The following is a 25862-nucleotide window of genomic DNA, read 5'->3' as shown; positions in this document are numbered from 1 at the left end:
CCCAGACCTTGTACCCTCAACCCCTGCTGTGTCCCACCTCCTGCCCAAATCCTGCACCCCCATCCTTATCCCACTGACTGGTAGCCTGATCTATGAGAGGATCTTTTCTATTATCCTAGGACTGCTTAATCTTTGGTGAGAGATCTTTTCAAAGGCTTTCTGAAAGACCAAGTACGTTATATCCACTGGATCACCCTTATCCACTTACTTGACATCCATTAAGGATTTTAGTAGATTGGTGAGGCATGATTTTCCTTTCTGAAAGCTGTGTTGATTTTTCCTGACCATATTGAATTCATCTGTGTCTTAGAATTCTGGTTTTTACTATAGTTACAACCAGTGTGTCTGGTACTAAACTGACGTTTATGAGCCTGAAATTGCCAGGATTGAGACTGGTATCTTTTTAAAAAAATAAATCAGCATCATATTAGCTATTCATGAACCTTCTGTTACAGAGGCTGATTTAAGCATAAAATTACATGTGACTGTTAATCATTTTGCTTTTTTTCACATGTGAGTTCCTTCAAAACCCTTGGGTGAATGCCATCTGGTCCTGGTAACTTGTCACTGATTAATTTCTCAATTTGTTCCAAAATCCCTTTTCTGACCCTTCATATTTGTCATTTAAAAAATGGTTCAAGGGTAAAAATCTCCCTAACATTCTTTACAGCAGAGGTCTCAAACTCCAACCCCATGGGTCATCCCCAGCTGAAGCAATTGCACAATACAGCCTGGGAGTGCCAGTGGGCTGTGGAGGAAGGGAGCTGTCCGTTACCGTTCTCTAAGCCTCGTCCCTTCCTGCCATCATCCTGCCTTTTCCCCTCCCCATTGGATCCCAGCCCCTGAGGACATGCCTTTGGGATCACTTATACATTGGACTTGCCAGAGTTTATTTTCCTTTCTATTTTCCTCAGTAGGATTTAACTTCCTAATTTTAAATTATGTCTTTTTGTCTCTAACCACCTGTTTTACTCTTTGTTTAGCCATAGTGGCCTTTTTCTCGTTTGCTTGTTTGTTTGTTATGTCAGGTATGCATATAGTTTGAGCCTCTATTATGGTGGGGGGGGGGGAGGTTGAGTTTCCATGATGCTTCCAGGCATTTTACTCTTGTGACTATTCCTTTTAATTTCCATTTAACTAGTCTCCTTATTTTTTGTAGTTTTTCTCTTTGAAGTTAAACGCTACTTTGGTATGTTTCTTTTGCATTTTCTACCATACAAGTATGTTACACTTAATTAAATTTTGGTTGCTATTACTAAGCAGTTCCACTATACTCACCTCTTGGACCAGCTCCCATGCCCCACTTAGTACTAAATCAAGAATTGTCTCTCCTCTTGTTAGTTCCAGGACAAGTTACTCCAAGACACAATCATTAATGGTATCTAGAAAATTTATCTCTGCAACCTGTCCTGTGGTAACATGTTCCCAATCAATATGGGGATAGTTGAAATTGGCAAATGACTATTGAGTTTTTGGGTTTATAGCCTCTCTAATCTCCCTGAACTTTTTACAATCACCATCCTCATGTTGCTCAGGTGCTCAGTAGTATATTTCTACAGCTATACTTAAGCCCCTACTTGAATCATGAGATGATCGTCAAATGATTTCAGATCAGTTGGCAGACAAGACATGGAAAATCATGGAAAAGCAATAATGAATTTTTATTAATAGAAGTACTATGGAAAAGTAGAAAAAAAAAGAGAAGACCTTTTTGTTTAGGAACATTTTGTTTGAATGATATAAACACTCAAATATGATGTTACAACAAATATTATGTTGGGCCAGCTAAATTCTTTGATACATAGATATTTTGCTGTATCTATATTCTATTTTTTTAAAATAGTGAAGGATACCATCTATACTTCAGAAGACAAATGGTATTAACACAACTGCTGTAGAAATTGAGTTCAGTTACCTTAGCCTTTTACATATTACAGGCATTGAATGTTAGTACAATGCTAATTGCATACTCAAAATACATGCAAAACTGTGGACTATTCAAAGTATGCTAATGAAAATCAAAGCTGTGGTGGAAGCCTAATATTATGGGATCTGCAGGATCATGAAAGAAGCAGCCCATTAGCTATACTCTATATTGAAGCATGGAATTTCTATTTATAGAGATTTTCTGGTACTGTGTGATTTACTTGAGGTTTTTACCATATTTGACGCTATGCTTTCTTTATTATCAGCATGACCTACTGTGTCATTCCTATATATTTGGTAATCTGGTACTACTATATTTCATTGATTATCATTATTTGACCAAGTTTCTGTGATGTACGTTATATCAATATCCTCATTTAATTCCAGACACTCAAATTCACCCATCTTAGTATTTAAACTTCTCGAATTTCTACAAAAAAATCTTATAAAATTTGCCAATACTCAGCTGTCTGCCTTCATATGATGTCACAGAATGGAACTTTTTTTTTCATTTGACTGTTTCTCATCAGTTCCTACCTTTTTACATTATCAAATTCTATCTTCTCATGTTTACTAGGGTATAGAGTCCCCTTGAATAAGTCCTCTCTTATGGGGTATCTGCCTGATTCATGTGCTCCTCTGTATCCATCAGCTTCCCCCAGCCCTTAGTCTAGAAACTTCTATACAACCTTTTTAATTTTACATGCCAACACTCTGTTTCCATTTTGGTTTAGGTGGAGCCCATCCTTTCTGAATAAGCTCCTCCTTTCCCAGAAGGTTCCCCATTTTCTAATAAACCTAAATCTCTCGTCCAGACACCATCATCTCATTCCTTTCGCTGAGTCCCTGCAGGTCTGCATATCTAACTGGCCCAGGATATGAAACTGGAAGCTTTCCAGAGAATGCTAGCATGGAGAATCTGGACCGTAATTTCTTATTTAGCTTCCAAAATTTAGCATCCAGGACTTCTCTTCTATCTTTCCCTGTGTCACTGTTATCTATGTGTACCATGATCACTGGCTCCTCCCCAGTACATACATCTGTCTAGATGTCTCTACAAACTTCATACCCAGCAGGTAATTCACCATGAGGTTCACCTGGTCATCACAAACACAGCTATCTATATTTACAGTAATCAAATTCCCCCTTACTTTTACCCATCTCTTCCTAAAAACTGGGATCTTCTCCCCTACAGGAGTGTACTCAGTGCAAGAGGATACCATATCATTATCTGGAAGAAGGATCCCAACTAAGATCACTGAACTAGTAACAAAATGAGTCCTTGTATCACTATGTAGTTAACAAAAAGCAAACAGTTTCCTCCAGCAATCCAACCTCTCTTGCTACACAGACATCTGCTCTGTACAATGAGAAGTTACTGAAAGCCAGATTAATCATACATTAGGTTTTTCTAATCCCAAAAGATAAGCCATTCCCCCGGGTCAATGTGTTTACTTTAGATCTAACTAAACATGACAGTGCAGCCAATTCCTTTATCAAAACTATAGCTAAAGATTTATTAATAAAAATAGAGAACAGTTAAATGGTTAAAGGAAGCATATTCATTACAGTGATTTCAGAGTTTATGGACTAGGTTCACTATAGTGATAGTAAGTCTACTAGCTTGCAAAAAGTCTTTTTGAATCACCCAAACAGATTGCGGGTCATCAACCCTTTATTCAAAGCTTCCCTTTTTTAGAAAATCATAGTCCAGAGTTGAGGACAAGATGGAAGACAAAGAAGTGAAGTATAAAAATGTCCTTTTATACTTTCAGTCCCCGTGCATGGAAAGTTACTGGCAAAGGATGGAATCTTAGCACATGTCTGTAGCACATGCCCTTACATGCCTTGCTGAATCATGGTGTAGCTATTGTGTCAGCATTCTCTGAAGTGGCTCACTGAGTGAGCTGATTGTCCTTAATGGGCCGTCAAACAGGCTGGCTAAGTCTTGGTGAAAATCTGTCATGTAATAAAGCAACATGTGACGCAATAAAGCAACATATTTGAGATACAAACACATAGGAACTATTCATAACTTCATCTGTAATTATGATGCATGGATTTAAAAAGGATAATAATACTTAACAGATTGTAACTTTCCCATTGATACCTTAGATGACATACCTTGTACAAGATGTATTGAGATTTTGTAGCAATGGTGACAATATTAGTATGATAAGTTTTCTTCCCTTTCACACAGCATCACAGACTTCAACTCTATGAAGAAACAGACATTGTGTGGACCTTTAGCTACTTCTAATCTATCCTCCATTATTTATTGTTTGTGTTTAAGTTACAAATTACCTGGGTAGAAATGGTGCCCCTGGCCTCTGTTTGACTGGAAATGGCTGACAAGGGAGGGATCACGTGAGGATTATCTGCTGTGATCCCACCCTCTGGGGCATCCGGTATCAGCCACCATTGGATACTGGGCTGGATGGACCTTTGGTCTGACCCTGTATGGCCGTTCTTATGTTCCTATGGCCCCAATCTGGGCCCCATTTTATATTCTCTCTCTCTCTCTCTTTCTCTCTCAGAGTCTCACTCTGTTCCATATGGCTTTCAATCTAAGCTTTGCAATAATAATTACACATCATGCCATCACAGCTTGCTTGCATAAATGATGTTCTTCTGACTTACACTAAATTGTTCTCCGCTGCCATGCTGTAATACATACTGTTATGGAGAAAATGAAAAGAACAGACACTGCACAGTTATAGAGGGACACCAAAAAATAGAAGTGTTTTGAATAGGATGGCTATAATTAAGTCATCAACACACCTCACGGAAATAAAACGGAGCCTTTTAATTAGCTGTTTGAAGAGAATAAATGCTTCATTATTCTTAACCATATCAAGCTGAGAACATTATTAAAGTCTGAAGTAATAATGAACACCATGACAGAAAACACATTAGCACACATGCGGGAATGCATTCGCCTATTAGGGATTCTGAATAAATATGTCTATCATTGCTATCTAGGAAGAAAAGAATAATAAAAGAAATGGGAGAGAAGACACATGATTCTTATTTGCGAGGGGCCAAAGAAAGTGCCGGTCATAAAGATATGTACCAGGAACTACAGACAGGAGAACATCTTGGCTTAGCATTCAATTCTGATTAAGTACCTAGGAGTATGGATGCCTAGTCAAAGTTTATCTAAACTTCTTGGGTGATTACCTTCTCAGTGCATTTTCTTTTATGTCGGTGCTGTTATTCCCAACTTACACTACTGTAAGGGAGAGACGCCTCCATGTATATGGCTGAAATAGCTTCTGTAACCCAAATATTATTTCCCTTTAATGAGGGGGAGGATAAAACACCCCTATTGTGGTGGATCCCCTATCCTAGCTCCCAGTTCCCCTCCCCAGCATGCTTCCCTGGGGGTCTGCATTGTGGATGTGCACCTGCTATGCAGCCCCCCCCCCTCCACACACACACACACACACACACACACATTCAGCCCCCATCAGTACCACTGCCTGTGGATAGTCTGCAATCAGAGGTGAGGGAGTGGATCTTCTTCACAGATCAACACTGGAAAGCCTGCAGATCTGTTGACAAGTTCATGTACAGTGGGATTGCTCCAAGTTTTAATAGTGAGGACCAAGGTCTAAAACATTTTACAGGAATAACTGGAAGGAGCTTTGTTCTGTCTTCCCATGCAGAGTTACTAAATACTGATTCAAAACTTGGCCTTGAGAAATCCTGATGTCAGGAGAGATGACAGGTTCAGGAAAAGACTCTGACTCAGGCACCAGGCCTTTTTAGACATCTGTTCTTTGCTGCTGTGCTCAACGCATAAGACAGGTACTGCATATCCTAAGAACTAGTACATCTCTGTATAGGTTTAATTGATTCCCCCTATATCCATTTGCTGCCCAGTGGCTGCTTCTGTCTCCTTGTGATTGACATTAAAACATGAATTGTTCAGTAAAAATCCCTCTCATTGCATATATTGAAACTTGATTCTGCACCACTATAGTTCATTGGAGTTTTGTCACTGATTTGAAAGGCGGTGGGTCTTAGTGGCCCCTCTTCACCAAAAGGGCAATTGTAATGCCCCAGAGGATATACCTCCACATTATCAACACTAATATTATGTCTCATTTCTTTGGGGAGCTTCTTGAACTAAGGGTGTGTCTAGACTACCTAGTTTTGTCGACAAAAGTGGACTTTTGTCGACAAAATAATACCAGCGTCTACACTACCGCGGAGTTCTGTCGACATAACGTCGACAGAACTCCGCGGTTTTGTCGACGCTGGTATACCTCATTTTACAAGGCATAACACTTTCTGTCGACAGAACTCTGTCGACAGAAGGTGTTATTGCCTGTAACACTGCGTCCAGACTACGGAGTTCTGTCGACAAAGCGGCTTGCTTTGTCGACAGAACTCCATGTGTCTGGACGCAAATTGTCGACGGAAACTTCCGTCGACAAAACGCGGTAGTCTAGACGTACCCTAAGGCACTCTGCCTGAGACATACACAAGATGAAATCCTGGCTTCGTTAAAAATCACAGGGAGTTTTCAACTATCAATTTTAAGCCACTCACATCAAAGGCAAGACTCTCATTGATTTCAGTGAGTTTTGGATTAGGTTCCATGAGCTTCATTAGCCATGTCTCCACTATATGCGTTTTCATAGCCATGGCAACTAAACTCCTACAATTCTGTCCCAGCGCGGGGAAGCTGCACGCAATGGGCTGGAAGAGGGCAACATGGCAGGGCAAAGCAGGCTGCAAGGCAGTTCATGCTGACGCTGCCCAAGAGGTGAGTGGGGCAAGGAGGCAACCCCTGGTGTGGTCACTGCACCAGGCCCCCTTGCTTCCCTAGTCCTTCACGTCCATAAAAGGACAGCCACTGTGGGGTCACCGAAAGCACCCAATTCGCCCTCTGTGCAGGACGGCTCTGTGTCTCACAACACTTTGGGAACAGTTTAAAACTCAGAGTAGATTCTGTGAGGCACGGTCTCTTTAATTGTTCCAAAGTCCTAGTCAGGAAACTGAATAGGATATTCCCTATGACAATACCTCTGATCTCTTGAAAACATCTCCCATTAGGAACTCAACCAAACCCCACCTCTCTAAAGTAATTGTTGCTGTTCAACAGTATCAGTTTGACTTTTGTTCTTTTCTCCAATATACCATTTCTCCTGGGTATTGGATTTTTGATTGAGAGGATCTGCAATAATTATTTAGAAAGCAGTGATTTTAATAAATACTTTGTGAGGTTCAAGCCATTTCTCTGAAAATGAGCTTCATCCCTAATTAATGTAATGGAATAGAATAGCTAATGTATCAAATTTCATGCATTTGAGCCCAGAAGGGATCAAGAGGTAGAGCTCTCGAAACAAAGACATGACTCATTATATGAAGCAGAAAATGAAAATAATCACATTTGTGGAAATGAATTGTGAGGGAGATAGAGGCTGAGAAAAAATCAAGCTGAGATAAAGAGCAAGAAATGCACCCATTGTAGCAAAGATAAGAATCAAGCTTGGAAAAATACTGTCTGGTTGTATCTGTTGTTTTCCACTAACTCCTATCCAAAATGTCCTGATTAAAAACAGGAAAAGGGGGGAAAAACTGCTAGCATAAATCAGACAACATTGAAGTTCTTGCCATTTTAATGTTCATGATCCTTTTATCTGAACCTGCAAAGTGTCTGTGTTCTTTTCTCCTTGTGGTAAAATAAAATAAGCAAACATTTCTTGCAAGAAAACCCCATACAACAATCAAATTAAATGCTACTACCATGTTCCTGACATATTATACTTTTTCACCTTCCGCCACTGACTGCTGCTAGATATGTGCTCCATATCCTGTCATCCTTTAGTCCCTGATATGGTTCTCTGACCCAGGGGAGGGGAAGCACTATTTAAAGTGGAGAAACCACAGAACTGCCTACTTGCATGACTTTCCTCTTCCCCTTCCAAGTACCTGTCACCCAAGCAGTCCGACTTGCTGGCCTATTAGTCCCTATATCCACCCACACCCCAATTTGAATGAGAGGTGGTTTGACCTGGTGCAAAGGGTCAAAGTGACACTCATGTCCGCCCCAGACAAAAAGTGGTTAAGCCCTGGGTAGATTTCCTCCTCACCCCATTTCCATGGCCTATGTGAGCTTGCAAGTTTCATAAACAACATATGTTTTCCATGTATGCAGAATAGTCAGTCCCTGAACCCCCCACTTGTTTAGCCATCAAACAACACCCCTCCCCTCCCAACCTTCCCAAGTTCATCAACAGAAGTAAGATCCCCACAGACCAGGACATGTCAAATGTAAGGGGTGTCAGATTCTGCCAGAAAAATACATGCAAAACCCATAGACATCGCTCCACTGCTACAGTGACCAATACCCCCAACAACACACCATTCGAGATCCAAGAGTCCTAGCAGAACAGGTGGTGTGCCCCATACAGTGCATTAAATACCCCAGTAAGGTCTATGGATGTGAAACCAGACATGCACCAAAATCTCAAATAAACTCACACAGGAAAATGATAAAAGACAAAACATCACGGAGTGCTCCAGGGATCTGATCTTGGGCTGGTTTTGTTCAAAATCTTTATTAATGACCTGGATGCGGGGATAGATTGCACCCTCAGCAAGTTTTCAGATGACACTAAGTTAGGGGGAGAGGTAGATATGCTGGAGGGCAGGGATAGGGTCCAGAGTGACCTAGACAGATTAGAGGATTGGGCCAAAAGAAATCTGATGAGGTTCAGCAAAGACAAGTGTAAAGTCCTGCACTTGGGACGGAAGAATCCCAAGCATTGTTACAGGCTGGGGACCGAATGACTAAGTAGCAGTTCTGCAGAAAAGGACCTGAGGATTACAGTGGATGAGAAGCTGGATATGAGTCAACAGTGAGCCCTTATAGACAAGAAGGCTAATGGCATATTGGGGTGCATTAGGAGGAGCATTGCCAGCAGATTCAGAGAAGTGATTATTCCCCTTTATTAGTCTCTGGTGAAGCCACATCTAAAATATTGTGTTCAGTTCTGGGCCCCCCACTATAGAAAGGATGTGGATGCATTGGAGAGGGTCCAGCGGAGGGCGACCAAAATGATTTAGGGGCTGGAGCACATGACCTATGAGGAGAGACTGAAGGATTTGGGTTTATTTAGTCTGCAGAAGAGAAGAGTGAGGGGGGATTTGATAGCAGCCTTCAACTTCCTGAAGGGAGGTTCCAAAGAGGATGGAGAGAGGCTGTTCACAGTAGTGACAGATGGCAGAACAAGGAGCAATGGTCTCAAGTTACAGTGGGAGAGGTCCAGGTTGGATATTATGAAAAACTCTTTCACTAGGAGGGTGGTAAAGCACTGGAATGGGTTACCTAAGGAGGTGGTGGAATCTCCATCCCTATAAGTTTTTAAGTCTCAGCTTGACAAAGCCTTGGCTGGGTTGATTTAGTTGGGATTCGTTCTGCCTTGGTCAGGGGGTTGGACTTGATGACTTCCTTAGGTCTCTTCCAGCTCTATGATGCTATGATTCTATCATATCACCTGTGGTGAACTTTTCACAAAATAATCACTCTAGAGCTGACCTATTAGTCCTCATCCTCAAAGGAAGCCTGTAAAACACTGTCAAAACACAGGTCTGGGAGTGTACATTCATTACTCTGATAGGGTATGTCTACACTACCCCGCAAGTTCGAACTAGCGGGGTAATGTAGGCATACCGCACTTGCAAATGAAGCCCGGGATTTGAATTTCCCGGGCTTCATTTGCATAAACTGGGCACCGCCATTTTTAAATCCCTGCTCGTTCGAACCCCGTGCCGCGCGGCTACACGCGGCACGAACTAGGTAGTTCGGACTAGGCTTCCTAGTCCGAACTACCGTTACTCCTCATTCCACGAGGAGGAACGGTAGTTCGGACTAGGAAGCCTAGTCCGAACTACCTAGTTCGTGCCGCGTGTAGCCGCGCGGCACGGGGTTCGAACGAGCCATGATTTAAAAATGGCGGCGCCCAGTTTATGCAAATGAAGCCCGGGAAATTCAAATCCCGGGCTTCATTTGCAAGTGCGGTATGCCTACATTACCCTCCTAGTTCGAACTAGGAGGGTAGCGTAGACATACCCATAGACACTAAAAATCATGGACTGAACAGGCAATAGATTTATGGCTTATTACAAGAGACTATAACTCACTAGGCTCCTCTTTTTGTCCTCTGACTGCAGAGGTGTTAATGGGCTATTCTACCTTGAATGGTCCCTATAGGTATGTCTACACTGCAGCTAAGCGCCCATGGATGGCCCATGCCAGCTGACTCAGGTTGCAGGGCTGGTTCATTGCAGTATAGACTATGCTGAAGCCCAACCTCTGGGATCCTCCCAGCTGATCTCAGAATCTGAGCTCCAGCCCAAGCCCAGAAGTCACATAAAAACATAAGAACGGACATACTGGGTCAGACTAAAGCTCCCTCTAGCCCAGTATCCTGTCAACAGTGGCCAATGCCTGGTGCCCCAGAGGGAATGAACAGAACAGGGAATCATCAAATGATCTATTTCGTTTCCTACTCCCAGCTTCAGGCAAACAGAGGCTAGGGACACCATTCCTGCCCATTCTGACTAATAGCCAGAGCTCGACAAATTATACAATCTATTCGTCCGTGGCGAGTAGACTGTAACCCGGAAGAGCCAGGTTTGGGCAATCTGTGCATGCGCAGATCGCTGGACAGCGCAGCTGGCGAGCAGGGCTTGCCAGGGTTTGGCGAGCCCTGCTAATAACCATTGATGGCCCTAACCTCCATGAATGTATCTAGTTCTTTTTTGAAACCTATTATAATGTTGGCCTTCACAACATCCTCTGGAAAAGATTTCCACAGGTTGACTGCATTAAGTGAAGAAATACTTCCTTTTGTTTGTTTTAAACCTGCTAACCTATTAATTTAATTAGTGACCCTTAGTTCTTGTGTTATGCAGAGGGAATAGCACTTCCATATTTATTTTCTGCACAGCTGTCATGATTTTATAATTGAGGGAGTGCACATTTAAGCTCCATTATGGTGACTTTGAAAAGTTTCCATGCAGCTTGCAGAGGTTTCACTTTTGGAACTGTATCTTCTAATTTCTGTTTAATGAACTCTCTCATTTTTGTGTAGTTCTCTTATGAAATTAAATATTGGAGTGTTTGGGTACTGTGGTGTTTTTTCTGCCACAGTTATATTATGGGCACTGTTACCAAGCTGTCTGGCTATAGTCACCTTTTAGACCAGATCCTGTGCTCTACTTAGGACTAAATCAAGAATTGACTCTTCTCTTGTGGTATCTAAGACCAGCCATTCCAAGCAGCAGTCATTTAAAGTGTCAAGAAACTTATCTCTGCATCCTGTCCTCAAGTGACATGTACCCAGTCAATATGGAGAGAAGTGAACCCCTCCCCCCGCATTGTTACTGGGTTTTCTTATTCCAATCTCTCTGAAGATTTAATAGTCACTATCACCATTCTGGTTAGGTGGTCAGTACAGGCAGCCTCAACTTAAGACGTGATCGGTTCCTGGGGAAGCATCACAAGTTGGGGGTGTTGTAACTTGAAACTTCATTTATGATAGGCATTGTGAGCCGTCGTAAATGCAGGCTGAGGATATAAGTCGGGGGGTTTCGGCCCCTTCTGCACGTACAAAAATGGTTGTAAGTGCCAGCGGTCGCAACTTGGGTAGTTGCATCTCAGGGGTTTCCCAATATATATTTCTACTGTTATAATCAAATTATTAGCGTATGGAATTACTATCCATAGAGATTCTAGGTGCAGTTTGTTTCATTTAAGATTTCTACTTCCATTTGAGTCTATGCTTTCTTTCATTCCCCCACCAAAATTACCTGTTCTATCCTTCTGATATATTGTGTACCCTGGTATTACTTTGTCCCATGGATTCCCCTCATTCCACTGAGTTTCTGTGATGCCTGTTATATCAATATCCTCATTTAATGAAAGGTACTCTAATTCATCCATGCTGTAGTTTAGACTTCTGGCATTGGTATATGAGTATTTTAAAAATGTGTGACCTTTTAGCTGTCTGCCATGACATGACATGACATTGCATGGGGACTCTTTTTCATTTGGATGTTTCTGCTCCAATCCTTGCTGTTTTCCATCCTCTCCTCCTTGCTAGGACACAGCATCTCTATTCGTAAATCTTCACCTTAGAAATGTCTCTGTACGAAACATGTGCTCTTCTGCATCTGTCTGTGTTGGCTTTCCCACGCCATAATGAAACATCCCCATAGTCCAAGATCCTCAAGCCTGAGTCAGCTGTCATGGATCATCTGCAGGTTTTTCATTGAAGTGTATACACATACTCTTAGAATATATGCTAATTACTTATGCTAAACAATCTGTTCCACCTTGAATTTCTGTGACACTGGGATTGCCTTTCCTAGACCTGACTCTGTGGCTCAAAAGCTTGTCGCTCTCACCAACGGACTAAACGATAAAATAAATAAAAGATATTGCCTCACCTACCTTGTCGCTCTAATATGTTTTTCATGTCCTTTATTTGCTGCTGTTGTATTGCTGCTTTTTCCTTGCCCTTATTTGCTGTCCTTGTTTCCTGTGTTTTTCTATTTGTGAACGGTAGGCTCTCAAGGCAGGGTCAGTCTGTCTTTTCTGTAAAGCATGATGAATAGCCCGAGTTACTTCCTTAATAGAACACAAAGACCCTGAGTTAGGGCCTGAACATACATCCTTTACTACTAACTCATAACAATAATACGCCAGAAACAGCTGAGTCTTCCTGCTTGGGGTTGGCTGTCTCTCGGGTTTACCAACAGGAATTTCTGGTCAAGATTTTCAAAAGCGACTCATGGTTTTGGGTACCTGCTTTAAGATGCCTAAAAGTGGGTCTGATTTTTCAGAAAATGCTGAGCATGCTGTCTTCCAGAATCAGGTTCTGTTAACATATCTCAAAGTGGGCATGCAAAAACCAAGGCAATCAAATTCACATGTCATCTTTGAAAATAAAGGTCAGGGATTCCTTGTTGTTCACTTTCCTTTCCTCACAGAGTCACTTCCATCTTCTGACTGTCCAGGGTACCCAACTAAGGTACTTATGCATCCCTCATCACCAAAGTATCTGAGCACCTGACAGTTGCCCTATTAATTTAAAAAGTCTTATTATTGCCATTTCACAGATGGGAAACTGAGGCACACAGAGACAAAGAGGCATGCCGAAGGTCACTGACAAGATCTATGATAGAGAAGAGAATTGCACTCAATTCTCTCAAATCCTTGGCCCCTAACCATTTGACCATCCTGCCTAAATTACTGCTGTTGCACTGAATTGGCAGCTTTATGCTGGGTTCTAGCACATAATGAGAGCTTATATCATTAGAACACATGATTCAAAGGGTATGTCTACACTACCCCGCTAGTTCGAACTAGCGGGGTAATGTATGCATACCGCACTTGCTAATGAAGCCCGGGATTTGAATTTCCCGGGCTTCATTAGCATAAGCGGGGAGCCGCCATTTTTAAATCCCCGCTGCTTCGAACCCCGTGCAGCGCGGCTACACGGGGCTCGAACTAGGTAGTTCGGACTAGGTTCCTATTCCGAACTACCGTTACTCCTCATAAAACGAGGTGTACCGGTAGTTCGGAATAGGCACCCTAGTCCGAACTACCTAGTTCGAGCCCCGTGTAGCCACGCTGCACGAGGTTCGAAGCAGCGGGGATTTAAAAATGGCGGCTCCCCGCTTATGCTAATGAAGCCCGGGAAATTCGAATCCCGGGCTTCATTAGCAAGTGCGGTATGCCTACATTACCCTCCTAGTTCGAACTAGGAGGGTAGTGTAGACATACCCATACAGAATGTGTCACCCTATATGTGTCAACTAACAAAACAATGATAACATGTTGGTTACAACAGAAAAATGGTATGGAGAATTCTGAATATAACTGGTGGCAATGAGAAATGAGCTAGACATACCATGTTGTATTGTGATTTGTGGCAATAAGAGCAAAAGGAAGGCTGTGAGTTAAAAGTTCTCTAAGGCTATGTCTAGACCACAGGCTTCTTTTGGAAGAAGCTTTTTTCAGAAGAGATCTTCTGCAAAAACTTCTTCTGAAAGGAACCGTCCATACTGCAAAAGGGCATAAAAAAAGCGATAGGCTTTTTTAAAAAGAGTGTCCAGACTGAATAGACACTCTCTCTCATGTAAGCTGTGATTGCTATGGATGGAGTGGCCACCAGGGCACTGGTGCTTTTTCCTCTTCTTCCGTAAGAACTCCCTCTTCCCCATCCACACACGCCTTTTTGTGAAAGAGCTCTTTTTTGCAGGAAAAACCCCTCTGTTCTTTCAGTTTTCTTGTGGAAGAACATGATTGCAGTGTGGATGTTCCTCAAGCTTTGCTGGAAAAATGGCCATTTTTCCAACAAAACTGTAATGTAGACATACCCTAAAAGAGTGCTAAAGAGTAGTTACTTTTTCTAAAAGAATACAGAGCCTGTTATGTGAGAATTCAGTCTTCGAAGAAAACAGAGGTAAAAGATTAGTCTGTAGCATGGAAACATTATGTTCAAACACTTTTAGAATTAGAATTGCACATTACCAGTGGGAAAATGGCTGTGCAATATAGTGCGGCGTGTTATCTGTCAGGAGAAAGAGAGTTATCACTGATTACTTGAGTCAGCACTTCATCCACTAGCAATTTTATGTATCTATCATTGATTTGGAAGAGAAGGGAAGAAAAACACATGAAAAAAGATAGGAGAAGGCTTTTGATGTCTGGATTGGAACAGCAGAGACGGAGCTGTAATACTCAGTGGGTATTTGAAATACATAAATGTTTTAAAACTTGAATGATTCAGTGCTTAGAGATTTGGATTTTTGGAAGGAGTCATAGGGTGAAGAAAGTTGCATGTTGTTTGGATTCAGTGTTTTCATTTTCTTAGTGTTAAAATTGGACATGTTTGCTATGCATTTGATTTTGTCCAGCTCACCCCTTCTGTCACCAGAGGGGACAGACTAACTGTGGCCTAGATCTATTAAAATTTCCCTTTTCCCCAAACTAAAATTGCTGATTTCTATCCTGCTAACTCAAAAGCACAACTGGAAGGAAAAAAAAAAAGCTGTTCTCATAGTATTTCTAGCTCAGCCAGAGCACATCTTGCACTACATGGAAGATCAATGCTGCCACAGTCCATCTTCCAGTCCATCTTCGATTTAGTAGGTCTAGTATAGACTCGCTAAATCAAACTTAGAAGACATCCCTGTCAGCCCAAGTACTCCCGCTTCTCACAAGGAGTAAGGTAAGCCGACGGAAGCATTTGTTCTCATTGGCCTCTCACTGTGAGGATGGCATGGAAATGTCATTTAAGATACATCGATTCCAGCTATTTAATTAATGTAGCTGGAGTTGCATATCTTAATTCAACCTTATGCTACAGTGTGGACCAGGCTGCAGAAACAAGTGCTACTGCAAACCTCATATGAACTATTATTTACTAGTTGTATCAAGGTGAAGTCTTGGACCATTGTGCTAGATGAGCTGCAAACTCAACACAAAGCAGTCCCTGCTCCAAAGATCTTACAGTATACATAATTCCTGATCTTGGGATCAATCTGGTTTAATTTTTCTATTCGAATTTTTAATGAGCTTTATCATAGAATACTTGACTTTTTTATTCCAGTAACAAATCAACCCCCAAAATACCCATGTACATTTTTCAAACTTTGTGACCAGCTACAGAGCTGGCAAACTCTGGCCTTTAATAATGAATTCTTTCACATTTTCCATTCCGGTGTGTGTTCTGTAAACAAGCGTGGAGTTTTGCTCATTTCAGGTCCCATGCTCAACATAAGATGGAATGCAGGTTAGAGGGTGGCACTTAAATGAGAGACAGATCGCAGCAATACATCAAGATGGATGAGACTATATCTACACTACACTGATCGATCGGAAAAGGCTCTGCAGTGTGCGTACCTTTTTCCAATAGGCCAAATTTCAGAAAAGCCTCTTCCATAAAAACTATCTACACTGGACCAAATTTTGGAAAAGCCTCCTCTTTCAGAAGAGCCCTTCTTCCTCGTGGGAGGAGAAAGACAGGGCTTTCCAGAGAGCGTGTCTGCTCTTAAAAAAAAAAAAAAAAAACGGAAGAGCAGACGCATTCCCTGGAAGCAGCGGAGTTTTTCCAGGATATCCTGGAAAACCCCTGTAGTGTAGACATAGCGGCTACGTCTACACTGGCCCCTTTTCCGAAAGGGGCATGCTAATTTTCAACTTCAGAATAGGGAAATCCGCGTGGGATTTAAATATCCCCCGCAGGATTTAAATAAAGATGTCGCTGCTTTTTTCCGGCTTGGGGAAAAGCCAGACAAAAGCGTCTAGACTGGCCCGATCCTCCGGAATAAAGCCCTATTCCGGAGGATCTCTTATTCCTACTTCAAAGTATTTCTAGCTCTACTTCAAAGTAGGAATAAGAGATCCTCCGGAAAAGGGCTTTATTCCGGAGGATCGGGCCAGTCTAGACGCTTTTGTCCGGCTTTTCCCCAAGCCGGAAAAAAGCGGCGGACATCTTTATTTAAATCCCGTGGGGGATATTTAAATCCCCCGCGGATTTCCCTATTCTGAAGTTGAAAATTAGCATGCCCCTTTCGGAAAAGGGGCCAGTGTAGACGTAGCCAGCCTGAGTTAAGTCAAGAATGGGAGAAAGCAGCAGGTGGCAGGGTAGGGAGTAATTGAAATTGCTTCCTGCCGGAAGATCATGGAAAGGAGATCTTCATTTAGTTATCTTCATTTAATGAATTGAAGGTAGGTAGGGCTACACTGTAACCTTTCTTTAATCCAGCTTGCTCAGGTTTCCAGATAAAGCTGCATCAGGGTAGGCACACCCTGCAGGTTATTACCCAGACTTCCAGGTAGGTTTGTTCAGTCCATATTGCAGCTTAGCTACTCTAGAGTCTGCCATGGCTTAGCTACTCTGAGTCCGAAGCTAGCTAGATTTAAGCTGGTTCGGGTATGTCACCTTGAGCCTCAATCACAATGTATGACTGCAGTCAAAACACACCCTCGTGAGGCACTTTCCACTAAATGTTGGGAACCGCTGTATTAAAGGCTCCCAGGATCCAGAGACAAAGCATCTTTCATAAATATTGCTACATAGCCATTTCATCTTTAGGCTGGCTGAAAGACTTTACCCTACTGGGAAATCAGTGCACATGAGATGAGAATCGGGCCCTTTGCTTTTAACCAAACGGTGCGATGTGCTATGCCTTTTATTTGCTGTAGGCAGGAGAATCATACTTAGTATTGTAGCCTGAATGACAATATTCACTCTCAAAGAGCCAATGTTGCTCTTGGCTACACCATTGTAAATCTGCAGGAATCCCACGGGTCTCCCTAGAGTTGCTCAGTATTTATATCAGAGTAACAGAGTGTAGAAACTGTGCCTCTCTCTTTAACATAAGCGAGAAGTATTTCAGACAGTGCTTAAAGAAGAAAACCCCTTAGATAACAGAGCAGATGAGAAATGAAAATCCCAGCGTGGTCTTTTCCTTGTGAAAAAGCATATTTTAAAAGGTGCCTGCATTTTATTGCTGTAGTAGTGTGATTTACTATACAGCAAGCAGTGTGTGTCATCATTGCATTCAGCTCCACTGATCAAGAAAATAAATTAGATCCTGGAATCTTTGTGCCCATGATACTGATTTAGTATAAAAAGTCATTAAAGCAATAAATTATACGCGCAGCTGTTAACAACATGTAAGTATCTTGTTTTCCTTCTTTTGGTTCAGAGGAACATCAATTAGTTCAGTGATATTTACACTAATATCTTTATTTATTTGGTGCAATTGTCCATCTGTTTCAATGAGGACTGAATTACAAAGATTCTGCCAGGAGTGAAGGCATTAGACTTGCTGGTTGTTAACCTTTCCCGGAAGATAAGAGTCATGTTTACAATTATCCTACATATCTTCTACTATATAACTGGGGGACTTTGTGAGTGAGCAAGCAAGAGAGTGAGTCTGTCTGTCTGTCTGTCCATCTGTTTGTTCACGTACTCTAATATCTAGGGCCACCAAATTTGGTATGCAGCATCCTCTTATAACTTAAACAAGGGAAGGATTTGGTTGTGCGGGGGGGAGGGGTCTGAAGCCCCCCCCCCCCCCATTCACCCAGGGATGCATAAAACCACATATAAAAGGAACAGAATCACCAGACAGGTGAAAGGGGCTGGCTGAGGATGTGCCCCTCCCCCTCAATTGGAAACTGCCCCAGCCCCAGGCCTCCAACCTCTCAGGTTCCCTTTAAAGAAGAAAACACCTTAGATAGCAGAGCAGAAGATAAATGTAAATCCCAGTGTGGTCTTTTCCTTGGGAAAAACATATTTTAAAGGTTGCACCCACCCCCATTCGTATGGGGACATTGCTGGCAGTTCCCTTAACCAGGATGTGAGGGAACAGTGCACAGTTTGCTCCATTCCTCAATCTGACTGGAGCGCACAGGGGGCAGATGAACCTGGACCTGCCACAGCTGTAGGACATGCACCTCTCCCCCAACTGTGCCTGCTGGAGCTGCAGCTGCCACGGAGAGGCTCTTCTCACCTGGCCCCAAGCTGCTGCAGTGAAAGAGGGCTGGGGTTTTCCTCCCTCCCTGGGGTAGCCTGCCTACTAAACCCCACATCACCAGTCCTGCCCCAGAGCAATGAAAATGAATTAAGGACCCAAGCATCACCAGGTAAATCTGCTAGTAGGAGATAACAGAAAGGCAGCTCTGAGATAGGATTTGAAGAATAGCCCCAAACTTGAGGGACAGAGGGGAATTAACAAACATGCGCTTGCAGCTTCCTGTCTCAAAACCACTGTTAAAGGAAAAACCATAGTAAAATGAGCACCGTCCAGTTGAAAGTGCTATGGGATGAAGCGAGTGCAAATCAGCGCTTTATGCTATATTGTGTGGACTCGCCTTAGGCTGTGGAGCGGGATGGGAGGGTAAAGTTTGTAATTTGATATTGTTTCCTCCTGAGCAAAATGCCTGTTTCTCTGACACCTCATCCCCATGTCTCACCCCCCACAGTCATTTTAAACTTAGTTTGGGCAAATAGGCGGTCCTGCCAAACTCTCTTCGCTTGTATGTCGCTATTGATATACAACGACCTTCCTGTCACCTACCAATCTACCAGTTTGACTCCTCCCTCTTCCAGGGTCTATTCAGGGCTCTGCATAACTTTGCTTTTCCCTACTCATTTGATCTTGTTGCCTCTTCAGGTGACAATCATCCTCTTCTCCACCACCAATGGCATCAAATTGTGTATATTGTTACCCTACAGACGCATGCAGATTCTGAGTGTTATCAAATTACAAATATTAAATAATTCACATTTTGCAGGTGTTTGCTACAAACACAAAGGCTAAAATCGTAACAAAAAACTTAAATTTTGCAGCTACTTTAGAGGTCTCCAAGGAAAGTCCTGTAATGGCCATAATATGTAGTTTGAGGGGCATGAATTTAAACCATGAATTTCTAACCTGAATATGAACTTCCTCAAAGTCTGAGGGAGATTTCAATTCTTATGTTTTGGTTTGAATCCATTTGTGCTTCAAGTTCATGTGGATCCAAGCTTGTGGGAAGTTTTGAATTGATGAGTGTGTTCAGATTTGAGCTCCTACCTGGTAGTTATAAATAAAGGGTATAGAAATTAATCATGGCACTCTGCTTTTTTAGCACTACTTTTCCTAAGACGATGCATTATAACGATTAGACGCTGGAATGTTTCTGATGTGATTTCTTTGTCATCAAATGGGGTTAGTGTATGCTTCATCAGTATTCCTAGAAATGTGTAATTTGTTGTGAATCCAGTTCTCTAGTCAGTTTTGAAAGTAAACCATTGATCAGGAAAATAAATTCGGTCCCAGAATCTTTTTTACTTAAGACAATACTCTCTGTGGGAAGTCATTAATGCAGTAAATCACATTCACAAATGTTAACACCATGAAAACATCTCATGAGGAGCCTTTTGATACAACCAAGCATCAATTAGTTCAGTGATATTTAAATAAATATGTCTGTTTAGGAGGTCAAACTGTCCATCTGTTACATTTAGAATTTAATGACAATGATTTTGCTGAAAAGGAGGAATTAAACTTTCTAAATGTTAACTTTTTCCATGATATATTTGCAGGAATGTTCTCGTGCTAGGTGAGTAAGATAGGCTCTAGTGATTTTTTTGTTTGTTTGTTTCAGAAGATAGCATGGTAATTTTTTAAAATTTATTTTCAAAATATAACAGGTCCTATTAATCTGAATCAAAGTTGGATTCTGAGAGCCAGGTGAAACTGGCTTTTATTGTTTTGTGGACAGGTGCCCACATTTGTAAAAACACTATCACTATGATAAGAGGAAGCTGCCTACCAAATCTGGTGATCCTAGATTTTACCATTTAGGAGGAGTTCATAAACAAACAGACTTACAAACAGATGGAAAGGCACACAGAAAATTTCAAATATATATATTAAAATATATAGTAGATTGTGCCTTTGTCTACCACACACAGTTTTGTTCCATCCCTGAACAAACTCTGATTCCTAACTTTAATCTAGGACCTGATGTTCCTTGCTTCCAGAGTAACTGCATTACATCAAGAGTAATGCCATTAAAGTCATAGAATTGTAGAATCATAGAATACTAGGACTGGAAGGGACCTCAAGAGGTCATCTAGTCCAGTCCCCTGCCCTCATGGCAGGACCCAGTACTGTCTAAAACATCCCTGATAGACATTTATCTAACCTACTCTTAACAATCTCCAGAGATGGAGATTCCACAACCTTCCTAGGCAATTTATTCCAGTGTTTAACCACTCTGACAGTTAGGAACTTTTTCCTAGTGTCCAACCTAAACCTCCCTGACTGCAGTTTAAGCCCATTGCTTCTTGTTCTATCCTCAGAGGCCAGGAAGAACAAGTTTTCTCACTCCTTCTTGTGATACCCTTTTAGATACCTGAAAACTGCTATCATGTCCCCTCTCAATCTTCTCTTTTCCAAACTAAACAAGCCCAATTCTTTCAGTCTTCCTTCATAGGTTATGTTCTCTAGACCTTTAATCATTCTTGTCGCTCTTCTCTGAACCTTCTCCAATTTCTCTACATCTTTCTTGAAATGTGGCACCCAGAACTGGACACAATACTCCAACTGAGGCCTAATCAGCACAGAGTAGAGCTGAAGAATGACTTCTCGTGTCTTGCTCACAACACACCTGTTAATGTATCCTACAATCATGTTGGCTTTTTTTGCAACAGCGTCACACTGTTGATTCATATTTAGCTTGTGGTCCACTATCACCCCTAGATCCCTTTCTGCCATACTCCTTCCTAGACAGTCGCTTCCCATTCTGTGTGTGTGAAACGGATTGTTCCTTCCTAAGTGGAGCGCTTTTCATCTTCCTTATTAAACTTCATCCTGTTTACTTCAGACCATTTCTCCAATTTGTCTAGATCATTTCGAATTATGACCCTATCCTCCAAAGCAGTTGCAACTCCTCCAAGCTTGGTATCATCTGCAAACTTAATAAGCATACTCTCTATTCCGATATCAAAATCATTGATGAAGATATTGAACAGAACTGGTCCCAAAATGAACCCTGCGGAACCCCACTTGTTACTCCTTTCCAGAAGGATTGTGAACTGTTAATAACTATTCTCTGGGAAAGGTTATCCAGCCAGTTATGCACCCACCCTATAGTAGCCCCATCTAAGTTGTATTTGCCTTGTTCATTGGTAAGAATATCATGCGAGACCATATCAAATGCCTTGCTCAATTCTAGGTATACCACATCCACCGCTTCTCCCTTATCCACATGACTTGTTATCCTATCAAAGAAAGCTATCAGATTGGTTTGACATGATTTGTTCTTTACAAATCCATGCTGGCTGTTCCCTATCACCTTATTATCTTCCAAGTGTTTGCAGATGATTTCCTTAATTACTTGCTCCATTATCTTTCCTGGCACAGAAGTTAAACTGACTGGCCTGTAGTTTCCTGGGTTGTTTTTATTTCCCTTTTTATAGATAGGCACTATATTTTCCCTTTTCCAATCTTCTGGAATCTCTCCTGTCTCCCATGATTTTCCAAAGATGATAGCTAAAGGCTCAGATACCTCCTCCATTATCTCCTTGAGTATTCTAAGATGCATTTCATCAGCCCCTGGTGACTTGCACACATCTAACTTTTCTACGTGATTTTTAACTTGTTCTTTTTTTTATTTTAACTTCTAAATCTACCTCCTTCCCACTAGCATTCACTATGTCAGGCATTCCTTCATCAGACTTCTTGGTGAACACTGAAACAAAGAAGTCACTAAGCATCTCTGCCATTTCCAAATTTCCTGTTACTGTTTCCCCTTCATCACTGACCGATGAGCTTACCCTGTCCTTGGTCTTCCTCTTGCTTCTAATATATTTATAGAATGTCTTCTTGTTTCCCTTTAGGCCTGTAGCTAGTTTGAGCTCGTTTTGTGCCTTTGCCTTTCTAATCTTGCCCCTGCATTCCTGTATTGTTTGCCAATATTCATCCTTTGCAATTTGTCCTACTTTCCATTTTTTATATGACTCCTTTTTTATTTTTAGATCATGCAAGATCTCCTGCTTGATCCGAGGTGGTCTTTTGCCATATTTTCTATCTTGCCTACACAGCGTAATAGCTTGCTTTGGGCCCTTAACAATGTCCCTTTGAAAAACTGCCAACTCTCTTCAGCTGTTTTTCCCCTCAGTCTTGCTTCCCATAGGACCTTACCTACCAGCTCTCTGAGCTTACCAAAATCTGCCTTCCTGAAATCCATTGTCTCTAATTTGCCATTCTCCCTTCTACCATACCTTAGAATCATGAACTCTTTGGTTTCATTATCACTTTCACCCAAGCTGCCTTTCACTTTCAAATTCTCAACCAGTTCCTCCTTATTTGTTAAAATCAAGTGCAAAACAGCTTCCTCCCAGTAGCTTTTTCAACCTTCTAAATAAAAAGTTGTCTTCAATGCAGTCCAAGAATGTGTTGGATAGTCTGTGCCCCGCTGTGTTAGTTTCCCAACATATATCTGGATAGTAGAAGTCTCCCATCACCACCAAATCCTGCACTTTGGATAATTTTATTAGTTGTTTAAAAAAAGCCTCATTCAGCTCTTCTGCCTGGGTAAGTGGCCTGTAGTAGACCCCTATCATCGATACATCGATATGGCTGCAGAACTGAAAGCTAAGTCAGCATATTTCACTCAGCTCTCTGCTGACCCATGGTAAGAACACTCACATCTGACAGGTCCCTGGGGAAATGTGAAGGGTTCATATCCCCCTACCCTGCTCATTGGACTTGTATTGATGTACAATTGGTGTACATCAGGACCCTAATCTGGATTCAAAGCTGAACACCATCTCTGTGACCAACCTCTCCCTAAAATAAAAATGTGCTGTAACAAACACTTAACACATCCATAAAAGGTGTTCAACATTGTCCCTTTTCTGAATTGTTTTCACAAAAAAAGCAGGATTTCATGCCAAATTGTTCATATTAGCACAGATTTTGTCTAATTTGGTAACCACCAGCTCTGGATATTGGTGAAAATTTCAATGCAACTATTCATGGTGCTGTGACAGGGTCTACTTGCCCCTCACCTAACAAGGAAGGAAGTCACACACCCCTTCCCCTGCTGCTTAGGCTCCTACCAGGTCCCAGTAGAAAAGTGGTTCTGCTCAGTTATGACTGACCACCCAGCAGGTAGGACATATGTTGCTGGCTCCAGACCGAGAGTTGCTGAAGCCCCAGGTTGCAGAAGCCAGACCCAGCAGATACCTGGCTATCTGAAGACACCCAAGGGAGGTCAGAGCTACTGAGAGTCAAACGGTCTGAGGAACTCGGAGACCCTGGAGATGCCCAGGCTGACCCTTCTGGAGACAGGGCTGAAGGTAGCTGAGGGGGATGATATATTGATATGGCTGCAGAACTGAAAGCTAAGTAGCATATTTCAGTCAGATCTCTGCTGACTCATGGCAAGTACACTCACCTAGGTCCCTGGGATGGCACCTGGGGAAATGCGGAGGGTTCAGGTCTTCCTATTCTGGTCACAGCCCTCCTGGTGCTAGCCCTCTACAGCCATTAAACCATACCTCTGATGACTCTGACCATTGGGCCATAAGAACATGAGAATGGCCAGATTGGGAATGACCACTTTGCCCAGCATCCTGTCTTCTGACAGTGGCCAATGCCAGGTGCCCCAGAGGGAATGAACAGAACGGGCAATCATCAAGTGATCCATCCCCTGTTGCCCATTCCCAGTGTAGTCCCCTTACTAAAGGTGCCTCTGCTTATTTTTTGGGAAGACCCTGTGTGCTGCAATCTAGCCCCACAGACTACAATTCCCATGAGCTCTGGGGGAAAACAGGAAGTGACTTTTGTTTTGGAGCTCTGGAGTCTCTCCACATGTGTGGAGGAAGACTCAGAAGTCTGTGGACTTTTCCCTCTGTTTTGTGAGCAGAAAGGGAGCCAGGCTTCTGCAGAGGAGTTTCAGCCAGTTCAGGAGCTATTATGTTGCAGTTACAGACTGGGACAGCGAGCCTTTGGAACTGGGATCTAGCTAGGGTTACCAGGTAGACCTCCCCCAAAATACCGGACACGCTTGATCATGGACGGCGGGGGAGGGACTGGCCAAGAGGAAGGGGGGCAGGGAGCAGGGCTGGCCAGGAGGAAGGGGGGTGGGAAGCAGAGCTGGCGGGGGGGATCGGAGGTCGGGGGGCTGGATGGGAGGAGGGGGGCCAGAGGAAGGGGGATGGGAAGCAGAGCTGGTGGGGAGGGTGCAGCTACTGTCCGCAGCCGGAGTCCAACAGGCCACGTCCCCAGCAGGAACTCTCTCTAGTTTCTAGTAGAAGTCGGGCAGGGGCAGGAGGAGTAGCTGGGAGCCACTCCCCCTGCCCAGCTTCTGCACACAACTAGAGGCTCCCAGATGGGAGGCGGGGCCACGACTGGTGCTGGGAGCCTCTGGTTGTGTGCAGAAGCCAGACTGGGGGAGTGGCTGGGAGTCCCGGCCAGTGTCCCCGCCCTGCCTTCATACGCAACCACAGGGCTCCCAACGCCAATCGTGGCCCCACCTCTCAGTCGCTTCCCTGCCCCCGCCAGGCTTCCATCTGGCGCCCAGCTGGAAATTCAGAAAATACTGGACACTGCACGTATCCGGTATTTTCTGATTTTTTCTACCAGACAGAGGGTGCAAATACTGGACTGTCCAGTAGAAAACCAGACACCTGGCAACCCTATATCTATCAGGCTGCTTCTGACTCCCCTAGAGGGGAGGCCCTTTGGCTGTACTGGTGGCTAGAAGCTACTCTGCATCCAGCACACAGAAGGAGACTGTGAGTAACTGGGTGTCTTTGGGAAAATGCTGCCTGGGACAGACCTCAGAGATAGGGTATGTCTACACTACCACCCTAGTTTGAACTAGGGTGGTAATGTAGTCAACCGGAGTTGCAAATGAAGCCCGGGATTTGAATTTTCCGGGCTTCATTTGCATGTTGCCAGGCGCCACCATTTTTAAATGTCCGCTAGTTCGGACTCCGTGCCCCGCGGCTACATGCGGCACGAACTAGGTAGTTCGGACTAGGCTTCCTATTCCGAACTACCGTTACTCCTCATTCCTCGTTCCACGAGTAATCTATCCTCATATGGCAGCTTTTCCATACCCCTAACCATTTTTCTTGCCCTTTTGTGAACTTTTTCCAATGCCACACAGCCCTCAGAGGCTATGTCTAGACTGCAGGCTTCTTTTGAAAGAGCAATCCGCTTTTTCAAAAGAGAGCACCCAGCGAGTCTGGATGCTCTCTTTTGAAGAAGCCCTATTTACATTGAAGAACGCCTTCTTTCGAAAGAGGAACTTTCGAAAGAAAGCGTTCTTCCTCGTGAAACGAGGTTTACCGCCATCGAAAGAAAAGCCGCATTCTTTCGAAATAATTTCGAAA

The 25862-nt window shown here is 42.8% G+C and overlaps 1 long non-coding RNA gene across 2 annotated transcripts in view; it reads right to left on the bottom strand.

Moving 5' to 3' along the window:
• The window catches only part of LOC106732054 (uncharacterized), a 146316-nt gene that overhangs the window by 89970 nt on the left and 30484 nt on the right, over positions 1–25862 (bottom strand). For both annotated transcript variants that reach the window (XR_016348598.1, XR_016348599.1), the window contains exon 2: positions 12398–12541. This is a non-coding gene — a long non-coding RNA (uncharacterized LOC106732054). The remainder of the gene's footprint in view (positions 1–12397; positions 12542–25862) is intronic.

The sequence above is a fragment of the Pelodiscus sinensis genome, chromosome 2 (genome assembly GCF_052426305.1).
Source record: "Pelodiscus sinensis isolate ZL-2025 chromosome 2, ASM5242630v1, whole genome shotgun sequence".
Taxonomy (NCBI): domain Eukaryota; kingdom Metazoa; phylum Chordata; order Testudines; family Trionychidae; genus Pelodiscus; species Pelodiscus sinensis.
This window is presented reverse-complemented; position numbering and strand designations above follow the sequence as displayed.